Here is a 21738-nt window from a genome sequence, read left to right on the forward strand (position 1 = left end):
TAGGCACGGTGCTCCTGTCGACTTTGTGACACGATCCTGTTGCACATGGCTTTTCAAAAGATGCTTACACTTTATTAACCACCTGTTAACTTGAGAATTTTTCTTTATTCTGGAACCTGTTAATGCTTCGTTTTGATTTTATGTTTGAGTATTTTCATCAGTTTAAATCTTTTCTTGACCTTATATTGTGCAAGTTAGTCAGCTAAGATTCGGTTTTGTATTTGACGATTAAGCAAGAACGAAATGTTGTCATTAGGGAGCTTCCCTCACACAACAATCATTAAACATTTAACATAACAAAACAAGGAAAGGTTCTGTACCTGTACACAGAATCCTGAACTCCATAAAAATAGTCAAGTTTCCTTTGATTTTTATTTTAATAATTTCCTAATGTCATCATCACTCTAAATTAGTCAAATCTGACTGACTCTTGTCATTGACTGATGTTTGATGTTTAGCACCTACAGTTGTGGCTTTAGCTGGAAAACAGTTTGTATTACAAATATTTCTGTGGTACATAGAAGACTGCATAAATTGTTGGGGTTTTTTTTTTTCAAACATGATTGTCACAAAATGAAGTAGGAGGAGTGATACGCAGCAGACTCGGGAAGCAGCAGGCCCTTCAAACAAGCTAAATTACTGCATTCTCTACTATTCAGTCTGCTGTTTTCCTTCAGGATCAATGGTCATCAAATTCTTCTTTGAAACAGCTTCTGAAAGTCCATCCGGTCCTAATTAAGCTGCAATGCAAGAAAAGATAAATAGATTAATTATCCTTTGTGTGATGAACATGAGGGAAATGTTTTAGCAAAATATTGATCCAAGGAGGAAAATGTACTTACTACTTTACATTTGAGTTGCCCTCAAATGCTTTTAAGTGCAGCACAACAGCTTGAGGTTTTTTTTTAAATAACTTTTTATTTTAGAATTGAGACTCAGAGTTGAGTCAGTATTTGATTTCATTTCATTTGTTTCTGACTCAAGTAGAATGAATGAGGAGTTAAAGTATTCAGATCACTTACTTCTTTTAAAGTAGCAATACCACACTGTGCAAATACTCCATCACAAGTGCAAGGGAATTATTCAAGTGAGGATTATTAGCCAACTCTGCTTAAAGTATCAAAAGATGTGTTGCTCAATAAAGACCTATCCAAATAATATACTGTTACATATTGTATACATTGTGTTAATAAACTCATCATTTGATGTGTATGTAAAATCTTTACCTGTAGCTATAGAAGTACTTTGAGCTGTAAAATGTCTGCAGTGGAGTAAAAAGTACATTCTTTTCTGAAGATTGATTGACAAACGTGTATTAATATGGAACCTCTCAGTTCATTTTTGATTTTTCAAGAGATGCTATTAACGGGCGCAGACCAAAATCCCTCTGGATGCAATTGGATACAGCCAGTCAGAACGCTGAAATGTGTGCTGTTTCCTTGGATGACCTGTGCAAGTTGGGGGGCAACGCTTGGTCCATTTTCAAGCTGCAAGAGATTGGTGGCCTGTTTACAAAAGTTTTCAAATTATAGCCAAACAGGAAATTTCAGGAAAGAAATGTACTTTTGTAAAAGCACTTAGTCACTTTCCACCACTGAATTTGACCATAAAACCAGTATGAAATTAATGTTTATTTTTAACAACAACTAGAAGGTGGTAAAGGTCCAAAGGTGTGTAGGGTTTAGTAGCACCTAGCAGTGTAGTTACATATCGCAGCAAACACCTCTCGTCTCACCTTCCGCTCTCTAGAGCCAGTGTTTGGTTTGTCCATTCTGGGCTACTGTAGAAACCTGGCAGTGCAGCATGGTGGACTTGATTTCTCTTTGGATATAAATGATTTACTCTTATGTAACAATATTTTGAATATTGTATTTCATTAAGCCCCGTAAATCCTGCGCACTGGACCTTTTAAATTCCTCCATTAAAACTCTACCTCCAGGAATAACGTTGCACAACTAATGTCTTTATATGAGCCTTGTTATTTAATCAAGCCTTCTGTCTCACTGTTTATTTTACTGGATTTAGCCTAACCTTAAAGCTTTGTTCTTTGAAACATGACTCAGTAACTCAATTAATGATGAAAGAAAATCAAGTCTACAGCCCCAAGTGGTGTTTGAGCTCTCACCAGTGTGGGCAGATAAGAAGAGGCAGTCTGATGATATGTTAGTTATGATTTCTGTATGAATGAGACTGGAGAAGGTTATTATTTTGTACTTTTTTTTTTTTTTTTTTTACAAACAACCAGTCAAATGGAAAATATCATGTCATACTTCAGCATTCATTTCAAGTGTTCAAGATGTACTAGTAGAGGTATTCATAGGGCTTTTAAGAGGCTTTGCATAAGTTTGAGGAAGTCACTGCATCAGAACAGTACGACTACAGGATCAAAATTTACACCCTCCTGAGTGTCTCAGATGCACACCTTGGAATCAAAGTCCCTGCTTTGAATCCAGACATGGATGTGTGCAGCTGCTTCTTCTCTTCATTTTCTGTCCCATTACTCCCAGATATTTTCAATTAAAGGCAAAAAATGGTAGCTTATTTAAATCGTGTTCATGTTAAGGCTTGAAATTCATGTTCATTGAAACTGATTTCAGTGACATTTTGAGCATGTTGATGTGAGAATGATATTGATATGTTTATTGCTTTAACGCCAAATTCAAATCAGTCACTGTAGACACTGTTTAACCTATAGCCAAGTTCAAAAATGAAACTATTCTAATTTTTAACACCATTCCTCACCAGTGCTTCATCTTAATTCTGATCTTAACCCAAACCAAAGTACTAATCCTAAACTAAGACCTTCAGAGGGAGAGCAGCAGCAAAATATCCTCACTTTGTGGGGTTTTCCTCATTTCTCTCTCACTGTGATAATGTCTTGTCCTCCTAAGTATAGGAACTTGATAGAACACACACACACACACACATACATAAATTTAATGTCACCTCTCTTCCTGCAGCCTGTTTTTTCCCCCCAGAGGGCTTTATCACAGCTTTGGAGGGCTGATTGGGGGAGGCAGCAGTAATGACTGCAGGTCATGAGGTCACAACCCTGTTATGATAACTAAACTCTGAGGTCAAACTCCTGAACGACAGCCTACTGTGGCTGCTGATGATGCCTGATAACAGCAGATGAACGTTGCTTTGTTATTTAAACAGTTTAAGTAAAGATTAATGGAATTTGCCTTCTGCTCAGTTTTCCATTCCAAATACCAGCCAACCCATCTCACCTTTAATGGCTGACCAAAAAATGACATGATATTTTTGTATATTTAGTGTGGTACTCTATAGTACAACCAGTGTTGTATGGGTAAAAATATTGTTACTATAGTCTGATTTTAAATAATTCTGTATTTTTTCCCTGTTACAGAATCATTTGGAGAAACTCTTTTTATTTTATGGTTAAAACCTCATCTTTGTTTAAAGTTATGATAACCTTCATTCTCCTTCAAACTTTGAAGGAATTTTGAAGTGGACTAACAGGGTTCATTAACATGCAGAGACACTTGACAAAACTGCTAAATCAACCCACACATTCAAGTTGGCATATTTTTCCCACAGTGTTGGACTGACAACTGAGTGACATCCAGGACAGTTTTACAAGGCTAGGTGCACATTAACAGTGTGATCAGAAGATAAAGATTATGAAGTGAGTGAAGAGCTCAAACAAAAAGCGCAGGAGTTCCAGTTTATTGTGGAATAACTTGCTCTGTGTTTCATATATTTTAAAGTTTCTTTATGGTTTCAAAACACACTTTGGGAAATAATTAGTTAGCCCCCCCAGCTCCTGAAAGAGGTTTCATTTTATTGTGTGTATGTAAGATAAAATTGGGACACTGTTTATATTAAAGGCGAGAAGGAAGACCACAGGCTTTTCCAGAGAAGTATGCACCATTTCAACATTTGAATAGATTTATTCTGCACCAGAGTGTGTTTTTAACTTCCCAGGCAGACATGCAAACAGTCCAACATGCAGACAGACAGGCTGCCCGGTTGACAGACATACAGTACAAGCAGACTGACTTCTACAGACAGTCAAAGCACATGTGTAAATCTGGCATAATGCTGATTTTTTACTTTTCCCAAAGAGGACTGCTAGCCTGGCAGAAAAGAAACAAGAATTATTCAATCAAACAGCTCTCCTTCCATATCCAGATTTGACTCCAGCAGCATAAAGCTTGCCGCATAATCCTTTTATCAAACCCTCCGATGGAATACTCTTATTCGAAATGCCCAGAGAGAGAAATAATATTAAGGTCATTTCTATCTCTAGTTTATTTTCCTCTTTCAAAAAAAAAAAAAAAATCACCCGTGCTTTTCGTTTTTATCTTGAGACAATAATTACTTCAGGCTTGTGGATGGAGACCTGACTGCTGATTATGAACATTCTCTGACCACTGAGGGAATCTCTGCCCTCATCAGTAGCTCATAAAAAAATCAAATTGTCCTGCTTTTCTTTTCTTTTTTTTTTTTTTTCTTTAAAATCCCAACATCTCTGGGAAAGGGTGTTCATGCTGTGCTGTGCTGAGCCTCTGTCATGCAGGTTTGAGGGAAAATGTAATGTGGGTTGGCCGGTGGGGATGCCTGGTAGCACTAATATCTCTAAAGTGGTAGATATGAAAGCTGTGAGAGCTGCTCTTCTGTCCTGTCAGCGTTTTACAGCTTTATATCTCTGCCCTCTGAAGCTGCAGTGTGTGTATGTCACAGTGTATGGGGGCTAAGGTTGGTGCGTGCAGACATAATTTTGTTGTACTGAAACAATATTCCCCAGTCGAAGCTGGGAGGAGTTCTGGTGCATTTTATTTTATGTTATTTTATTCAACAATTCACACGATATGGACACATGTGGTCTTCGGACATTGAAATATTTACATGCTGAAGCACCTTCACACAGTGTTAAATTTTACATTTTACAGATTTTTGTTGGGAATTTGGATTGAAATGGAAAATTTCTGGAGATTTGTGGTTAAACATCTCCAATAAACGTGTGCTTGCACCAGATTATGTACTCCATTGTTGGAGCACGTTTGAAAGTTTGAAAGATTTGCAGTTACCTTCCAGGTAGGGTCAAAACGAAAGCTATCGAGTTGCACAACGTGAAGGATTTATGAAGCTTGAACCGAACTAGTAAGTAATAGTCAGGATATCTCTAGATTTTTTTTTTCCCGTTGTGACACCCCCAACTTTTTGAAAGTGCAGTACTAATAATATTGATACCTCCAGTAACCGTGTGACCCTCTGCATATACTTGTAGTTTCCTCTGTGCTTTCAGCTATTGATGATGAGTTCAAGCAATGAGAATTTATTTTACTTTAACTCCTTTAGCTCACTCCTTGATGTGCCACGTCAAACTGTCAGCTACTTATCGATGACAGACACAAAAACTGTCAACTTTAAATTTTACACAGTGTTTTCTAATTGTTTTGCCAGGCTTGTGATGGCAGCCTGTCAGACCGACACTTTGGTCAAGACAGAAATATTTTAATGACTTTTGGATGGATCAAGATAAAGTTTTGTACAGACTTTGATGTTCCCCAGAGGATGAATCCTATTGACTCTCTCAATCTAAACTATGCAGCCACCAAAGTTGTAAAAGACTTTTATTTCAACTCAAATAAATTCTTCTGAGTTGTAAATCAGAATCAGAATCAGAATTCCTTTATTAATCCCTGGAGGGAAATTCTTGAATAAAGTAATAAAATTCAGAAGTTATTTGTGATGGTAGACAGGTGTAACCATGTTAAGATCTCATCCTTTCCCTCAGTGCAAGTGGTTTGTTGGCATCGTCCCAGTTGTTCATTCCTGAGTCATAGGACTGTTCAGCTGCTGCTCAGTGTGTGAATTGGGTGCTCTTTATAGCAGACAGAGCGAAAAACAAAGGAAAAGCCACAGTATTTAAGGATTGACAATGACTACATTTCTGCCTGTAAAAGATGCCCAGTTGTTTTGGCCCATTGACCTCAGTGATGGCTGCTGTTTTACCTCACTGATTGAACGATGTGGGCTGCGACCTGGACTCTGATGTCTGGTCATTGGATCCATGGATTAAGTGACCCTGTCCATTAGTCTCTTTGAGCCAGAGTGGCCATGTCAGGTCCCAGACCATCACTTCATCCTACGTTCTGTGGTGTGTGATGATTTGGTAATGGCATAACAAGTTATAGTTCACCCTGCACTGCCAAGTCCTCTGCTGTAAGTGTGTGTGTGTTAGTGAGAAAGCAAGAGAGCTCTAAAGCTGTGTGTGTGTGACTACAGACCTATAATTATCCTCCTGAGGAAAACAAGTGCAGAGTGAGTGGTCCATTGTGGATACAGGATTATAGCCTGTGAGGGAACAGAACGCTCTGGGCTTTGTGTTGGCTAATGTTTTGAGTTCAGACTGAGCTGTTTGATTTCAGCTGGATGTGTGTGTTTGTGTGTGTGTGGATGTATGATCAAATCTAGTGGTCAGAGTATGTCTCATTGATTTCCTTCCTGTCCGTTCTGCTGAATATGTGACTTTGTTGTCTTGCAATGTGGCCTAGTATGGGGGTCAGGGCAGGTGGTTATTAATATGACGCCACATACATGCAAGCAAACTCTCGCTTTCTCTCACAATCAAACACCTTGTTTAGTTTTGATTCAGGTGTACGACCCAGAGAGAGCGTGAGGTGCAGAGACAAGGAGAGTGCAAGAAAGAAAGAAAGGAGGAGAAGGCAGGCTTTTCTTTTCACAAGTTCCCCGTGTCAGTCGTGTAAGAAAGCCGCCAAACCAATAATTTTGTCAAGTTCTTTTTTTAGCGGAGTGGCTGAAGCGTCTTTGGATTGCCACATGTATAAAGGCAGCCCATATAAAGCCATTCACAGCACTGAATGAACACGCCATCTGTGGGGCTTTCTTATTTCCTCTTCTCTTTTCTTCCCCTCCTTTTTCAAGCCTTGTAATCAAATTTGAGCAAAATCAAATGGCGGGAGGATAGAGATAGAGCAGTTGGGGGGAGGGAGGGTTCAATGAAAGTACCTTTTGTTGGTCTGAAACGAGCAAGTAATTTACAAAATGCCCTCCCTTTGTGCAGGGGGCTAAGGGAAGAAAGAAATCAGTAGCTTTTAGAAGCTAGGCCTTGCGCTGCGACGGGCAAGATAATGAAAGCCGTCTTGTGTTTGTGGGCTAGAGAGCATCTCAAAGGCAGACCGGGCCCCGGCTCAGGGTTAGCTTGGCTGCTGGAAAAAAAAAAAAAAAAAACAACACAACACTCTCCTCTGTGTATGTGTGTGTATGTGTGTGTGTTTGGCAAAGAGCGGCAAAACAGGACGGCTGTGCCCGGCTACTCTTGGCAGAGACACTCCGAGGAACAGACAGAGTTGTCGATGCTGAGGAGAGAAGAGGGGTGGAAGAATGGTCTCACCGCCACTGAATGCTGCTGATCTCCTCTTACCTGTTGTCCTGTTGCAGGTGGGTCTGGACAGTCTGACACTCGGAGGTGCAACGCCTCATTAGAGGAGTCTGGAGGAGAGATGAAGATGCAGAGGAGGAGATGAAGCATCCTGCAGGGATCATTGTGCTGAAGGATTACAAGGGACAGGAAGAGGATTTCAGCTGACCGTTTTCATCGTCTCTGTTTCTTTTGCTTGGACGTCTTGGAGGAGAGCACCTGACTGCTGTAGGGACCCTCAGCATTCACCTGCATGGATCTGCCGGATTATTACCTGAGTGACACCTGGGCAGGCAGCTGGCTCGGGGATTATTACAGGTCAGATCATTTGGAATATCAATACTTGTCTATTTGTACAAACTAAACTCAGGCTAACTTGTTGACTTATATAAGAAAATAAGATAAACAGATGCTGCATGATGCCTACACGCTCACCTGTGATGTAGTGAGAGAGCGTTGATGACTGGTCATATATAGACAGCCTTAACTGTTAATGTTAGTTATAGTCCTTTCTTGAAGTTAAAGTGATGACATTATTAATATATATTTAAATGTTTGCTTTCTGTGGCCTTCAGACCAGTTGGTGCTGTACAGTGACCGAGCAGTTACCTGAAGTCTCTTCCTGCAGATTGGTGAGTTGTGATAATTGATTTGCTACATATTACAGATGTATTGTTTCTCTCTTTGAGTCCTCTTTGTGTCTCTCTGTCTCATTCTTCAGTTCTCTGTGTCTCTCTTAGACAGCCATCGCCTCCCTCCTCCTCATGTATTATATATCTCATGTGACGTGCCCACAGGGGTTACTCTACGTTTTCTTTTCTCTATAAATCAATATAAGTCATTTTAAGTTTGTAGTTTTCTATACTTACAGGTGTATATGCGTCTTTTCGTGGATTGATGCTTCTTTAGCCTGTTAATGTTTAGCTTAAAAACTCTTCCTGCACTGCCAGAGAATCTCTTCATTGCTTGTTCTGTATTTTTTATTTTTCTTTACACTCTGAGCTTTTAATGCAACAGGAGTAGTAACATCTTTGAGTTTTTACTACAGATAGGCAGCCAAAGGCAATACATTTAATTCAACTTTGACAAATGATGCCATATGCCATCATGTTCAACACTGACATTGCTTGTCATCTGTATATCAGTATTTAAGTTCTGCCCAGTAAGTCATTAGTCTGTATAATGTGGAGCTGATGGAGTTGCTTTTGAGGTTACAAAAACAGTTACAGTACACTTTTTACTTTAAGTGTGTGTGCATAACAGAAGTAAATATCCAATACATTTGAAATGATTGAGTGAACAAGGAAGTGATTTCAGACACAATGCATATCAGCAGTTCACCCAACTTTCTGCATAAACTGTGGGATAAGCTTGAATTAATCCGACTGCAAACAAACCTTGAAGATGGAAGGAATAAACATCACTCTGCCTTGCGTCGTTGCCTTCTTCACCTCTGCCTTTAGTTTCAAGACATGTCTGTCTCATCACTTATTGGTAATCATTTGAACCAGTTGTGTTAGTTTCACCTGTGTGTGAAATGTTGATGTGATGCACTGAAGTGCTGGTCTCCTACTGATTGGTAAAGAGTTGGTGTTTTTTCTACCAGCTGACGGATAGTATCTGACTTGACTAGCTTACTTTGCTATGAGCTGATTGACTGTTGAAACAGGTGATCTATGTTCTGTTCACTTGTGACTTGACTGGCTAAGTTGTAGGTAATGCATTCAGCCATCTTGGAACGAGCTGAGAAGGTGCAAGTTGACACCTGGCGACAACATAATTAAGGAATCCATGAGAACTTCATTTTAATGTTGATATTTATCCTAAAACCTTTTCAGTCTTTGTGGTATCTGCAAGTCTTAAAAAGTCTTAAAAAGTCTTAAAAAGCACTGACTGCAGCTCCCTCAAAACAGGAATTGAAGGGTATTAAAAAGTCTTAAATGTCTCTTACAAGAGTGTTTAGAATTTTTTTTTATTCTTTCCTTCTGTAGACCGTAACATTAATCATGCATCTGTCAACTGCAAGTAGGACTGGTGGAGCAGTGGATTGTTCGTGCAAAGCAATCCTTTGTCAAACCCTAAATGAACTTTTTAATTGATTAATCCATCTGCCATTTATAAGGGTCCAGGCCACATGAATAGATAAATTATATTACTGTGTCATTATCATTCTCCTTATTGTCTCTAGTAGTTTTCTATCCTTCATTTACCAGTATGACAGTTAAAACTGTATTAATTAACATTCTGTGGTATTTAAAAAAAGTCTAAAAGTCTTGCATTTACTTCGTGAACACTGCATAAACCCTGTCAAAGTTAATCTTACTTTACCCGAGGCTGTACTCAGTCACCGGATCGATAAAAGTTGCACCCTTTACCTCCTCCCCCTGTATTTTTTTTTCAAGGAACAATGAGCAAGCAAGCCACATTCAAATGAGCTGATTTCTCTGTTGGCATATTGAAATGTCAGAATTTGCACTGAAACAAATATGCTGGTTAAAATCCAGTTGGAACAGAATGGGTAATGAGCTATCTTGGTGTTGCCACACACTGACAGCAGAGTCCCAGTCTGTCTGGAGGGTTACAGTCATTTAGTCACACGGCATGCATCGCTGCTTTGATTGTTACCAATGAAGCACTCAACCCCTCGCTACCCAGCACAGGGGTGGGTGTGTGTGTGTGTGTGTGTGTGTGTGTGTGTGTGTGTGTGTGTGTGTTCGTGTGTTCGGAAGGGGACAGGAATACACTGGCTTTTCACTTTCATATTTCTTTTAATTACATACAGTCGAGCCATATTATTGCAACACTTCACTGTTTTTTTAACACTATTTTATTTTACTCATTTTACCATTTCTTTACTTAAATTTTGAAGGTTTCTGAGGTTTGCAGTTTCGATGCACAGTGTCCTTCATTCAGCAAAAGTCTTACAGTTCTTCAGCTAACAGTGCTGTGTCTAAATTCCGTGTTACATCATATGCTGACACTGAGTTTGGACTATGTATAATAATTGTTACTTGGCAATTTTGCCTAAAAAGACTAAAGAAAGATATTCCCACATACTGCTGTTCTCAAGTCACTTAATTTTTTTTATACTAAAAGTAACTTTGCACTCATTGTTGTCTATGGTCCACACTGTCTGTACTAAATATCAACAGACTGTCATTATTAATACATCATGAAAAATTTACAATAAATGTCTTGAATTAAAATCTTTGTTGTATATACAATGAAATCGAAAAGAGACGCAGCTGATGCTGCATTTGAGATAAAAACAAGAGCAAGATTTCACAAGCAGCATGTGGTAGTTTCTGCTTATTCTACAAACCTAAATCAATGGAACATGAATATAACAAAAGGCAATGATCCAGCTATGGGACAGGTTGATATCAAACATGACTGAAAGTGTCAAAAATATATTTATTATTAAATGTCCAGCTGCTTTTTTTTCACTGTCACATATTATTTTGAATTATACTGTAGAAGTATCTTCTCTATTAAATCTCATGGGTTAATAATCTCTGCTAGGTTAGCAATGTGTTCTGACCCGCACAGCCCCTTAAGGACGCCCTAATAACCGTTAATGGGCTGTTAAAGTATTGAGCAGGGCCTTCACCGCTCAGGACTGGATGGTCGGGTCTCACCACCAATTACAGCTCATCAAACAGGAGAGGCCAATCTGTGAGTGTGTGTGTGTGTGAGAAAGAGAGTGCACCTGTGTGTGTGTGTGTGTGTGTGTGTGTGTGTGTGTGTGTGTGTGTGTGTGTGCGTGCATGCACCTGTCAGTCAGGCTCTTCTTCCACCCAGCTAGCTGTGCATAGGCAGTCATTAGCAGCAGCAGCAGCCAGTCATTAAGCCTGTCATTTCCTCGGTCTGCCAGCTGACCTACTGATTTGGACAGCTTCTGTACTTAACCTATGAACTCCCATAATTCCACTGTTCGCTACACATGACGTGTGTGTGTGTGTGTGTGTTAGAGTGAGTGAGTGCGTGTGTCTCTGTGTGTGAGAGAGAGCGCAGTGTCATTTTGTGTGTGTGAGATCATATATACAATATACAAAGTACAATAGATAAAAGATAGAAGATGAACAGTTTTTTAGTACATGCATGCTGATGGGTACAGATATATGTGTGTGTGTGTATTTAGTAGGGATGTTGTAGATACATTGATTTAATATTGCTTTCAGTTGTATGTTAAACAGGATTCTGCACACAGTAGTGTCTTGCAATTGTTTTCAAATAAGAAAAAAGAAAAAAGAAAGAAATCCTATTACCAAAACTCAAATACCATTTTCTTTCATCGTTTGGTTTGTTAAAGGTTCAGTGTGTGGGATTTAGTGGCATCTAGCATAGCGGACTTCATGGAAGAAGAGTAGTCACTCCCTCTGTAGATATAACAGGCTCTTCTAAGGAAGGAAAACCCTGTGTCCCTGTGTTTCTGAGTTTATACACTAATGAGTGCATATTTATGAGTATTTATAAGTAGATAATTATTTGAAGTGTGGAGCAATTTTGTTTTTTCAATGGAGATCTTTTGGGCTGCCTGGCCACATTGAAAAGAGTGTGTGTTGAGAGTAAAGGTAAACAATCCTATGTGGCAACCAAAACAGATTTTTCATTAAGATTTCTGTGAGAGTTGTAGGACTTTTGCAAGACAAACAACACGGCAGAAGCACACTATTAGATGGCTTTAAATTACAGAAGTTGAAGTTCCTACAAAGCTACATCTCTCTGCTGTCATGTTCCCACAAATATATCCTGATTTAATTCAAATATATACTGCACTGCACTCTTCCTATGTTACTTTGTTTCGTATCTGTTTGCACATTCGTCTACTGTCAAAGTGATGTATGTTCAGCCATGCTGAGGTTTTAAACAGGTGTGCTCTGGTCCCTTTATTTAAATACCCACTAATACCTTCTGACTTCTCCACTGCTGGGATTAACCTCACACTACTTTGTCTTAGCTACCGCTCACTGTGGCTCCCAGGAAGCCCCCTGAAGCCCTGCTAGCTGCGATAGAAGCTGAAATTAGGCCGCTTTCTGCCCCAAAGCTGCTGCATTAAGACAGCCCTCACCTTGGCCTGCAGGAACTGCGTTAGCCATACAGCTAATCCAAAAGCTAGCAAAGTCAATCAATCAGAACCTTAAGCTAGCTAAAGCTACCTCTGCGCTGCCTTGTCTTCCCCAGATAAGGTAATGAGGATACAGAAGGGTTAAGGTGAAGTTTGGTGGTCGTGTATTTGAGTCTCAGGTGCCATGTGTAATGGATGACCAGTGAATATCTTGGTAAATACAGCGACTCTCAGGTAGAAGGGTAGGAATCAGAGAAGTATTGTCTTAAGATGATAAGGTAATGAGAGGCTTACAGAGTTGTATCAGTGGACGAGGATGGGTAGACTCACACAGTAATACCTGCTATCTAGATGTGACACCACAGCTTGGCCCCTGAGTGGGCCAGGTGGTGTTAATATTCCCTTTTGTCTTGTCCCGATAAGCTAATGAGGGTTATAGCGAGGGCTGATGAGTGTTCAGAGCTGCATTAGTGGACAGAGAGGAACAAGGGGCATTCAAGCTGTTAAACCTCCTGGGTAGTTACTGTGAAGCTCTCAGCTCCAGCTGTTAATCAGAAATCAGGAGTTGTTTCTTGCTGGTAAGGAGAGGTGAGAGGAGAGGACAGGGTTAAAGTTGGGGTTACTGTAATAAAATATTAATTCTTAAGGGCTTTTGAAAATTGTTATTTACACAGTTTTGTTAATCTTTACTAGTAATTTGCAACAGCAAATGTGTTTTTAAAATGTAATGCTGCCTGGATCATTATTGGTTCTTTATCGACTTAACGAGGAAGCTTTTTAACTGTTCAGTGACAACTCGTTTCATTTGTTTCCTTATAATTTCTGCTCTTGTGACACACAATGCAGTTGGAGGCGCTCAAGCATTACTGAACTTTTCTGTCATTATGTTAAGACACTCAGAGCTAAAGTTAGACTGTGGTCCTCATGGTCTTATCAGGACAGAGCGTTGGTCCCAATGAGGACTGAGGTTTTTATGCTGGAAAGGGTCTAAAAACTACGGTGCAGCACTTGACACTCAAATAACAATGTGGATAGTCGATTACATATAATGGATACACATTTACCTGAGAGAGTGGTGAAGTGGATGGAAAATGGATGAAAGGAGCCCAGGAATGAAAAGGAGTCATACTCTCTGCTGTATATTTGTTTTACTTTTTATTTTCACTCTCTCTTTGCTATTGCACCATGTTCTACACTTTCATATTTCATGTTCTACTTTATTTTCCTTTGTACTGTCGGTTGTCTTTTCTGAGGGAGAAGTCAAGCAAACACCTCACATGTCTTTAAGTGTGTGTGTGTGTGTGTGTGGATCTATAACTAATGGTGCAGATGATGAGCCAGAGGATGAGGCTTGGTGTAATCTTCTGCCATCCATCAAACAGCAAGCTGACAGCATCACAATACACAGTGGGGAGGTGGGGGGCGACTGGAGGTGAACATGTACACACACGCAAGACACACACACGTATGCATGAAGTGATGTAAACAAAATGTAATGTCCCATAGAATTTGTGAAATTTTTTACTGATAATGAAGGGTTTCTGATTTAAGTGTTAGGTAACTGCTGCGAGACATGACTGTGTACAAAGCAGTCGTCTGCTGACCGAAAACAACACACACATCTACACACACACACACACACACACAGGCCTCCTGCTTTTCACTTATGTCAGCTCTAGTCCTTCCTTTGAGTGCAATTACAGTGACGCTTCAGAAACATGTTGATGCAATAAATAGGTTTTCGTGCCTTTTATATGAGAGTACATTTTTCATAATTTCTACTAACCAATAGTACTTTGAATGACATGGCAGCTGTGATGTTCAATAGACCCGCACCCAATATTGATTGAGACGTGTGTGTGTTTCTGATCAAGCATACAGGTGCCTGCATGTATGTATCAGTTGTCATTCATGGAAGTGTGCACAAGCCTCTTCAGGCCTCAAGGCCTCTCCTGGCTATCTGATATACACACACACACACACACACACACACTCTCTCTCTCTCTCTCTCTCGCTCTCTCTCTCACACACACACACACACACACACACACACACATCGACTGGCACCCCACTCTGCTTTTAGAGCCATTACTGTCAAACAGCTGTTAGCATGTCAAGAGAAGTGGTGTTTATGGGATAGAACGAAGGAGGGAGAGAGGCTGAGGGTGTAGAGGAAAGAGGGAGGGGGGCGAGGGATGAAGTGGTGGATGGATGAATGGTAGGGTGGAGGGAGGGGCTGGGCTAGGCCTTCTCTAAGTGAAGACAGATTGATGTGGGTGTCAGAGAGGACTCCAGAGAGGAACAGTGCTTTATTTGACAGTCAATTATCAGATAGACCCAGTGGCCTCGCAGTCCAAGGCCGCCACCTTCATACAGTATGTAAGTGGGTTTCAAACACTGGCTCGGGACCTGGAGGTGGACAAGCTTGAATATTCAATGAGATCTGAAGAGAAAAATAGTGGTTTCAATAGTTGAAGGTGTGTCAGTGAACTAAGTTTCTGTCAGTATGCTAAATGGACACTTTGAGAACAGGTAGCTTTGCTCATAGACTGACGGACTAATAAAAGACTGCAAACTAATAAAACTTTCATGGAAAAGAAAAAACCCATTCAAAACAGTACCATAAATACAAAATATAAACAATAATAAGCTGTATCTTAATCTGCCCAAATGCAGTTGAAGAGCGAAATAAGAAGAACATATTAAAATACACATACACCACAAATATGTACAAAGGAAACTAAGGTCTAAAACAAACTGCATAGATGAGTGAAGTAAGGAGGACAAAAGTATTAGACCTCGGCGTACAGTAATGATTACAGAAGCTTTCAAGTGTACTTTGGTTGTAGTTACTGCATAGGTTTTCACACCTCAGTCATAAGAAACACTGCAGTGTGTTGATCTCTAACAAATGAACTAAATTCAATCAGAAACAACACATCTGATATTACAGCTTGTTTTCTCCTGTTGAGTCCACTGGCCTTTTCAAAGTACAACTGACAAGTCAAAGTCAACTCTAACGTCAGGGAAGTTGCAAATCGCGCCTTTTTTGGTGCCACTCAGTCCGTCTCAGCTTGTCTCTGCAAGTATAACCTGCGACTGTTTTGTTAAACTAAATGGTGAATTTGACTCAAGAGGTACTTTTAATATCTTCAAACTGTCTGAGTGTGATGGTTGGCCATTGATGGGAGCTTTTTCTCTTCACCTGTGCACCACCTTATTCATGTCCATTTAAAAAAAAATCACCTCTCTTGTGAAGCTTTGCTTTTGATTTCTTTTGAAGTTTTTCATTGAGTGGCATTGGATGACATAACTACTATTATTTTTAAAGGCCGATAGAGCTGAGTGTTTTGATGTGTTGCAGTTTGGCAGAACAGGTAAACACAAACCAGTACAACTCTGTTTTACATCTCTTTGTGTTTCTGACTCTTCAGATCATAATACAATCCGTCAAATTCTGGTTAAAACTCAGCAGGCTCTTAGGAAGATAATCCCTCCACAGCTTTTCTTTCTTATCTTTTTAGACACAAAAAATGGAATTGGAACTGAAAAATCTGGTTTACATATCATCTGATAGTATTCAGTGTTGATATTTTTATTGTTTAACCATATACACAATATTTAAGCTGAGCCAGTTTTATTTGTACTTTAGTTGTCATGTGGGGAACAACCAACTGAGACTTTTTGCAGATATTTACAGCATGATGCCGAACAGAAACTGAATCTAGTAGGAGTCATTAAAAGACCCAGTTTGTTTAATGTCATATAAGTAATTTCAGTTGGTTAGTATTTTCCACCAATTGGCCTCAGTCTCAGATGATTAATCCACACTAACACTGAAAGCAATATTTCCCTTTCATTATCTCCGCAAATGATGCTGCCGGTGTAATAGGTCCTTTCAGAGAAGCAGCACACACACAAACAGGGCTGGACGTTTTGTAGGGGCCTTGGAGTGTGCGGCGGCCTTTCAGACAAGGTCAGTGGAGTTGTGTTGCTATTGGCTAGATGTGGCGCTTGATGATGTAGCCTCATGTGTGCTATTCAGTGTTTAGCCTTGAGCTGGGATGCCACAGGCAAGTGCTGTGGAAAGAAAAAAGCCTCATATGAAGGCACACAAATTGACATGATGGAGACCCATAGGGGGAGATATGTGAAGTAATATCCTGTGCAGCTTTGTACTTTGTCTATCAGTAACAGTAGAGGTTGTAGACCATTTAAGTGTCGTTAGCCAAAATACAACTTTAAACATTAAACGTTAAAGCACAGGGCAATAGTTTCACATTCACATGAAAAAGAAACACGTGTGTACCATGAAAACACACCGGAGGTTGAGATCTGATGACTGCGAAAGCCCTAAAATATGATTCATCTCCATTAGTTTCTCTGCTCGTTTATTCCCTTAATTTGTCTCTTGTGTCTACAAAGCTAAGTCTTAGATGACTTTTATTCTACATTTACATAAAAAATCCACACAATCAGTTTGTCATGTCAGGACACTGAAGGTGATTTGAATTTGCAGAAAATTCCCGCAGCATTGGTAGACTCTGTCCATGGTGCTGAACACAAGGCTGCTACACCAGTGGTTTTATATTTTCACCAAATGGCTACGCTGCTTTGAATAGAGGAGGACTCTTGGCTTTCACTGGATTTTAGGGGTCCAAGAAGACATCCAGGCTTTTGGTCTCTCACAAATCTCTTTAACTCATGACATGAGGATCATGGATGACATACTGACATATTTTTTTTGAAAAAAAAAAAGACCCTCCATTTTGAAATATTTGCACTTGATGATCATCAGGGTGAAAACATTTATAAGCAGCTCATTTTGATAAGGAGAGCCAATCAGCACCATTTAGAGACCAGCTTTGCAGGTTTAGTGTTCGTTTATGTCAAGTCAAATCAGCCGCCTCCATACATCAAACCTTTAATGGGTCTTGATTGATCCTGGTTCATCGTGTGCCCCCCCTCCCCCATCTTGTCCTTGTGAGAAGCGCTTCACTTTTCAACCTTTATTAAGTTTTTGCACTCATTTTCACAGCCTACACATCTTAGATCTTGATACTGTGAAGTGCACTATTGTTTTTAACATCTGAGCCGTTATTCTCAGTGTTGACTGCACATTCTCCCCATGAAACATGACATCTTAGAGTGCCTTTTATTTTTCAGCGACATGTTTTGCTGGAATTGGAGGTAGTCCTGGAGCAGCATTGATGTAGTGAGGAATTTGTTTGGGGTGTGTGTGTGTGTGTGTGTGTGTGTGAGCAGTGTGCTATCAGTGCCCCCTGCAGTAAAACCAAAGGGAATAAAGAGACGAGGGAGTGAGAGAGACACTGTAGAGGAAAGATAGAGGGAGAGGGAGAGAGACAGAACAAGAGGATCGTTTTCATTATCTCCAGCACACAGAAGAACTTAATCGCACTCCTACAACAGAGAGGTCTTATAGACTGGATCCTGTGTGCTGAGGTATCTGGAATATAGAAACCATGCTGCACTGTGGAAATTTGCACCTCTCACACAAGAACAATACACAAACCGAGTCCATTCTCAGATACTGCATGTGCAGGTGAATACACACCAGTTCAAACTGTATGCAGCGTGAATGTTGCACTTAAAAATAGATCAGCTTTAATACGGGATTACCCGATCAGCAGCAGATTAATGGATTGTTAAAGAGAGAGTGAAATGAAAACATCGTTTTTGAAGATTGAACAGTCAGTATCGTTAGCATTATGGTTCTTTTTAATATCACATATCTGCTAGTCAGCGTCGGGGTTCCTTCCTGAGCATAACTGCAGAAAAACATTGTCGCCTGCAGTTACCTTTCCACAGGCATCTTTTGTAAATGAATTGTTTACACACAGGCTTAATGTTGTCCAGGTTTTCACTAAGTGGTGTGTGCGTTTCCTTTGTCTTAGAGCTGCTTGGAGTGTGGATTTCAGTGAACACCTTCAGTATCTCATAAACGTTTTTACCACATTTAAACGTCTGTTTTTAATTGATATGAGATATTCCATTTTATCATTTCATCATTCATTCATATCATCATCAGATTTTGCAAGACTGAGCAGAGACATTTTATCACTACTGGCAGCTTGAGTGTAAGATATTGAGAAATGCCATCAGATTCTAGTGTGTAAGCGTTTTTGCTGGTGTGTTAATGTGCATTACCAGGAACAGATGAGGACATCCGACACATGCTTATAGGGTGCTTAGATTTAAAAACTGTAAAACAATAATGCATTACAGCTTTCACCTTGTTGTAGCTGAGAGCAGGACTTCACAAACCCGTAGCCAGCTGCTGGCTCCTTTTATTATTGTTTTTTTAATATCCTGGAGGTTTTTTTTTTCTTCCACTGTAATCCAGAATCCTGACTGACTTCCAAAACAAAAGATCATGTAAGATTGTTTTTGCTGCCAAAAATCAAAATCTCATTGATCAGTTGTTTTAAAAGACTTAAATCTCAGTTGCTGCTTCATTCATCTGTTTTAATTTTTACTACAGTGCATTTCTTTTTTTTTTCTTCTGGCTTTGAGTCTGTAAACACACTGTGACAATGACAGCATTCGTCCAGCAATATGCAACAATTTCTGTTCTAAAATTTACTTCAGTAAAACAAACAAACAAACAGAAAAAAACAAGCTAACATCTGTGATTCCAATTTTTTCTCTTTACATTTTATGAATTCTGTCAGATCCGTCTGACCATGCCTTCACTTTTATTTGCTTACCATTTATTCGTAGAGCCGTGTCTGACCCATTCTGTGAACATAATTCCCTCTTCTTTTGAGCAGGACGAGGCCATGGAGCTGCTTTTTTTTCTGGGTCTCTCTGGCTCTGCGTGCTTGTTGCCTGTCCTCGTCCTGTTATAGAGGCAGCCAGCACTCCAATAGATGGCATCACAGCACTAGACTTCAGTCATCCTCTGTGCTCTGCAGTGCTGTGCTGTGCTGTGCTGTGCTGGTCATGAGCCAAGCTGGGATGTGGGCAACATTAAGAAACAATCCCTGAAATTCTAAATCACAAGAAATTTTGATGGTTTGCCTTCTTGAATGATTAAAAACTAGATTTGGAGTTTTAAAATTTATCACGTCATTTGATTATAAACACCAAGTATGGCTGCTTTGATTGACTCAGATTTATATTACATTTGTTGTTAGTGACAGAAAAAAAGCATCCTGCTTCCCTGGACTGATGATTTTTGGTACAATTTTAGGACACAACTCATTTGATAGATAAATCTGTTTGTAGTGAATGCTTTTTTAGATGCATTGTCAAATCTGTTTCATTTCTTCTAAATTAAAGAAATGTTACAAAATCCTTTAAGGGAATCTTAAGTATCACAAATGCAGATTTTTTTTTATCTTTTTCTGAAAGAAAAATTGGTGAATTAATTGGATGACACAAACAGTATGACTCCATTGCATGTCTAATTTCCTTGCTAATTTGAGTGTTATTTTCTCATGAAGTGGCCTGTTGAAGCCGTTCATTTCTGTAACTCAATGTGATTCCACTGTTCGGTTGACAGTTATGACACAGGATTATAACCTGTGTGTGTCAGTGTGTCCATGTCAGCACACCATGTCTCGGTAATGTGATTAATCACACTCCATTATACTGCCCTCATTTGTCCCGCATTGCACAGTTTTATGGGGAATTAACACAGGTTTTTATTGGCCCGTGCAATAAATCAGCATCAGCACCTCACCGCTCACATAAAATAATATTATTTGGCCGGCATGAAAGAGCGTTTCCGTCAGTTTGGCTTCAGAGCAGCCATCCTTAAATCTGTCACTCTCGCTTTCAACTGAAGACGTGTGTGTCGGTTGACTGTAATGTGTTTTTGTGTGTGTGAATCCCCTGCTGGTCTGTTTCGTGCAGACACTCCAGACAGGAAAAAAGATAGTCAGCCCGGATAATGGAGCGTTTCTCTGCAGCAAATGTATGAAAAGGGCTCCTGAAATGACAAATGATTGTGGCCTAAAACAGGCAGAGACAGAGAGGGAAGGAAAAAAATGTATTCATTAGAAATTACATGTGGATGGCAAGGAGCAGCGTGTTGGCTTTCAGCGCAGCTGAATGTCGTGATGCGAATTTGTGTTCGGTGCATAGAGTGAACGTACAGAGAGAAAAACAAACACAGGTAAACATGTATTTCACCATTTTCTTTCCCACCTCTCTTATACTCCAACACACACACACAGAATCACAGATTTTCACTTATCTTCAAAGACCGTCTGCTATCTGAGAGAGAGAGGAATTTTCATTTTCTCATAAATGTAAAAACATCTGGTTTGATCAAACAATTTGAGCCGTTTTATAAGTATTTCTACGTGTGTGTGTGTGTGTGTGTGGGGTGGGGGGTTAAAATGTAATGATTCTTGTCATGCAAATAATAATAAATGCCCTGTTATAACTTTAATAATTATCTTATTTTGAACATGATTTTATTTTTATATTTACACAGCATCACACTAATATTGTAGAAAGACTTAAAAAAAAAAAACTCAAAATATATTTTCTTTTAAATACTGTCAGCTTTTGTATGACTGTAATTTGCCTCTGTGATGTCGGTATCACATAGCTGCACTGTAATGCTGAAAAGGTAAAAGCTCCTCGCTGGATTTTGTCTTTTTTCTCAGATAGAGGTATCATATCAAAATGACAGCCGCTCCATTTAATGTCCTTTAATGTCATTTAAATCTCTAACTGTTGTGTGCAGACTGATAATCTCCCTCTTTGTGATCTGAGGACTAATGAGACCTCTCCTCTCTGCCTCTCTGTGGTGAAGCCTCCATCCTAATTTCTTAATGCTGAAACACAAAGACTTGGCTGAAGTGTGGCCTCAGCGGAGAGCTGCGCTGACCACGATTCGCCCGAATAAAAGAACACAAGAAAAAAGGAAAAGGGGTGTGTGTATATGTATGTGTGTGTGTGTGTGTGTGTTGGTGGGGAGGTGAAAAATAGAGACGGAGAGAGAGAAATAGCAGCGATGCCAGGCATTTTTAAGGCACTATTGATGAAAGGCTATTATTTTAGCCAATTAAAGTGATGTGGGAAGGGAGAGAGCCTTAATTTTAACAGGTCGCACCTTTGCATGCGTGGAGGGGGGAAAAAAACACACCAGTCTTCTCTCTGCTGTACAGCAATGTCACATCCTTGATTAGTACGGAGAAGAAAATCTGAAATAACGTAATACCTGATGAGAGGAGGGAGACCTTTTAGAGGAGAGTGTCTGCTATCCTGCTGACATCGCTGCTCA

The 21738-nt window shown here is 39.7% G+C and overlaps 1 protein-coding gene across 8 annotated transcripts in view; it reads left to right on the forward strand.

Moving 5' to 3' along the window:
- The window catches only part of sox2 (SRY-box transcription factor 2), a 152821-nt gene that overhangs the window by 4075 nt on the left and 127008 nt on the right, over nucleotides 1-21738 (forward strand). For 4 of the 8 annotated variants that reach the window (XR_006843517.1, XR_006843516.1, XR_006843519.1 and 1 more), the window contains exons 2-3: nucleotides 7432-7729; nucleotides 7987-8043. The gene's annotated coding sequence lies outside the window, so the exon portion shown is untranslated. Of the gene's footprint in view, nucleotides 1-7431; nucleotides 7730-7986; nucleotides 8044-8132; nucleotides 8256-9402; nucleotides 10102-19270; nucleotides 19586-21738 lie in introns of those variants that run through there. The other 4 variants (XR_006843522.1, XR_006843518.1, XR_006843521.1 and 1 more) reach the window with 4 other exon arrangements.

Source organism: Scatophagus argus, chromosome 6 (genome assembly GCF_020382885.2).
Source record: "Scatophagus argus isolate fScaArg1 chromosome 6, fScaArg1.pri, whole genome shotgun sequence".
In the NCBI taxonomy this organism is placed as follows: Eukaryota; Metazoa; Chordata; class Actinopteri; family Scatophagidae; genus Scatophagus; species Scatophagus argus.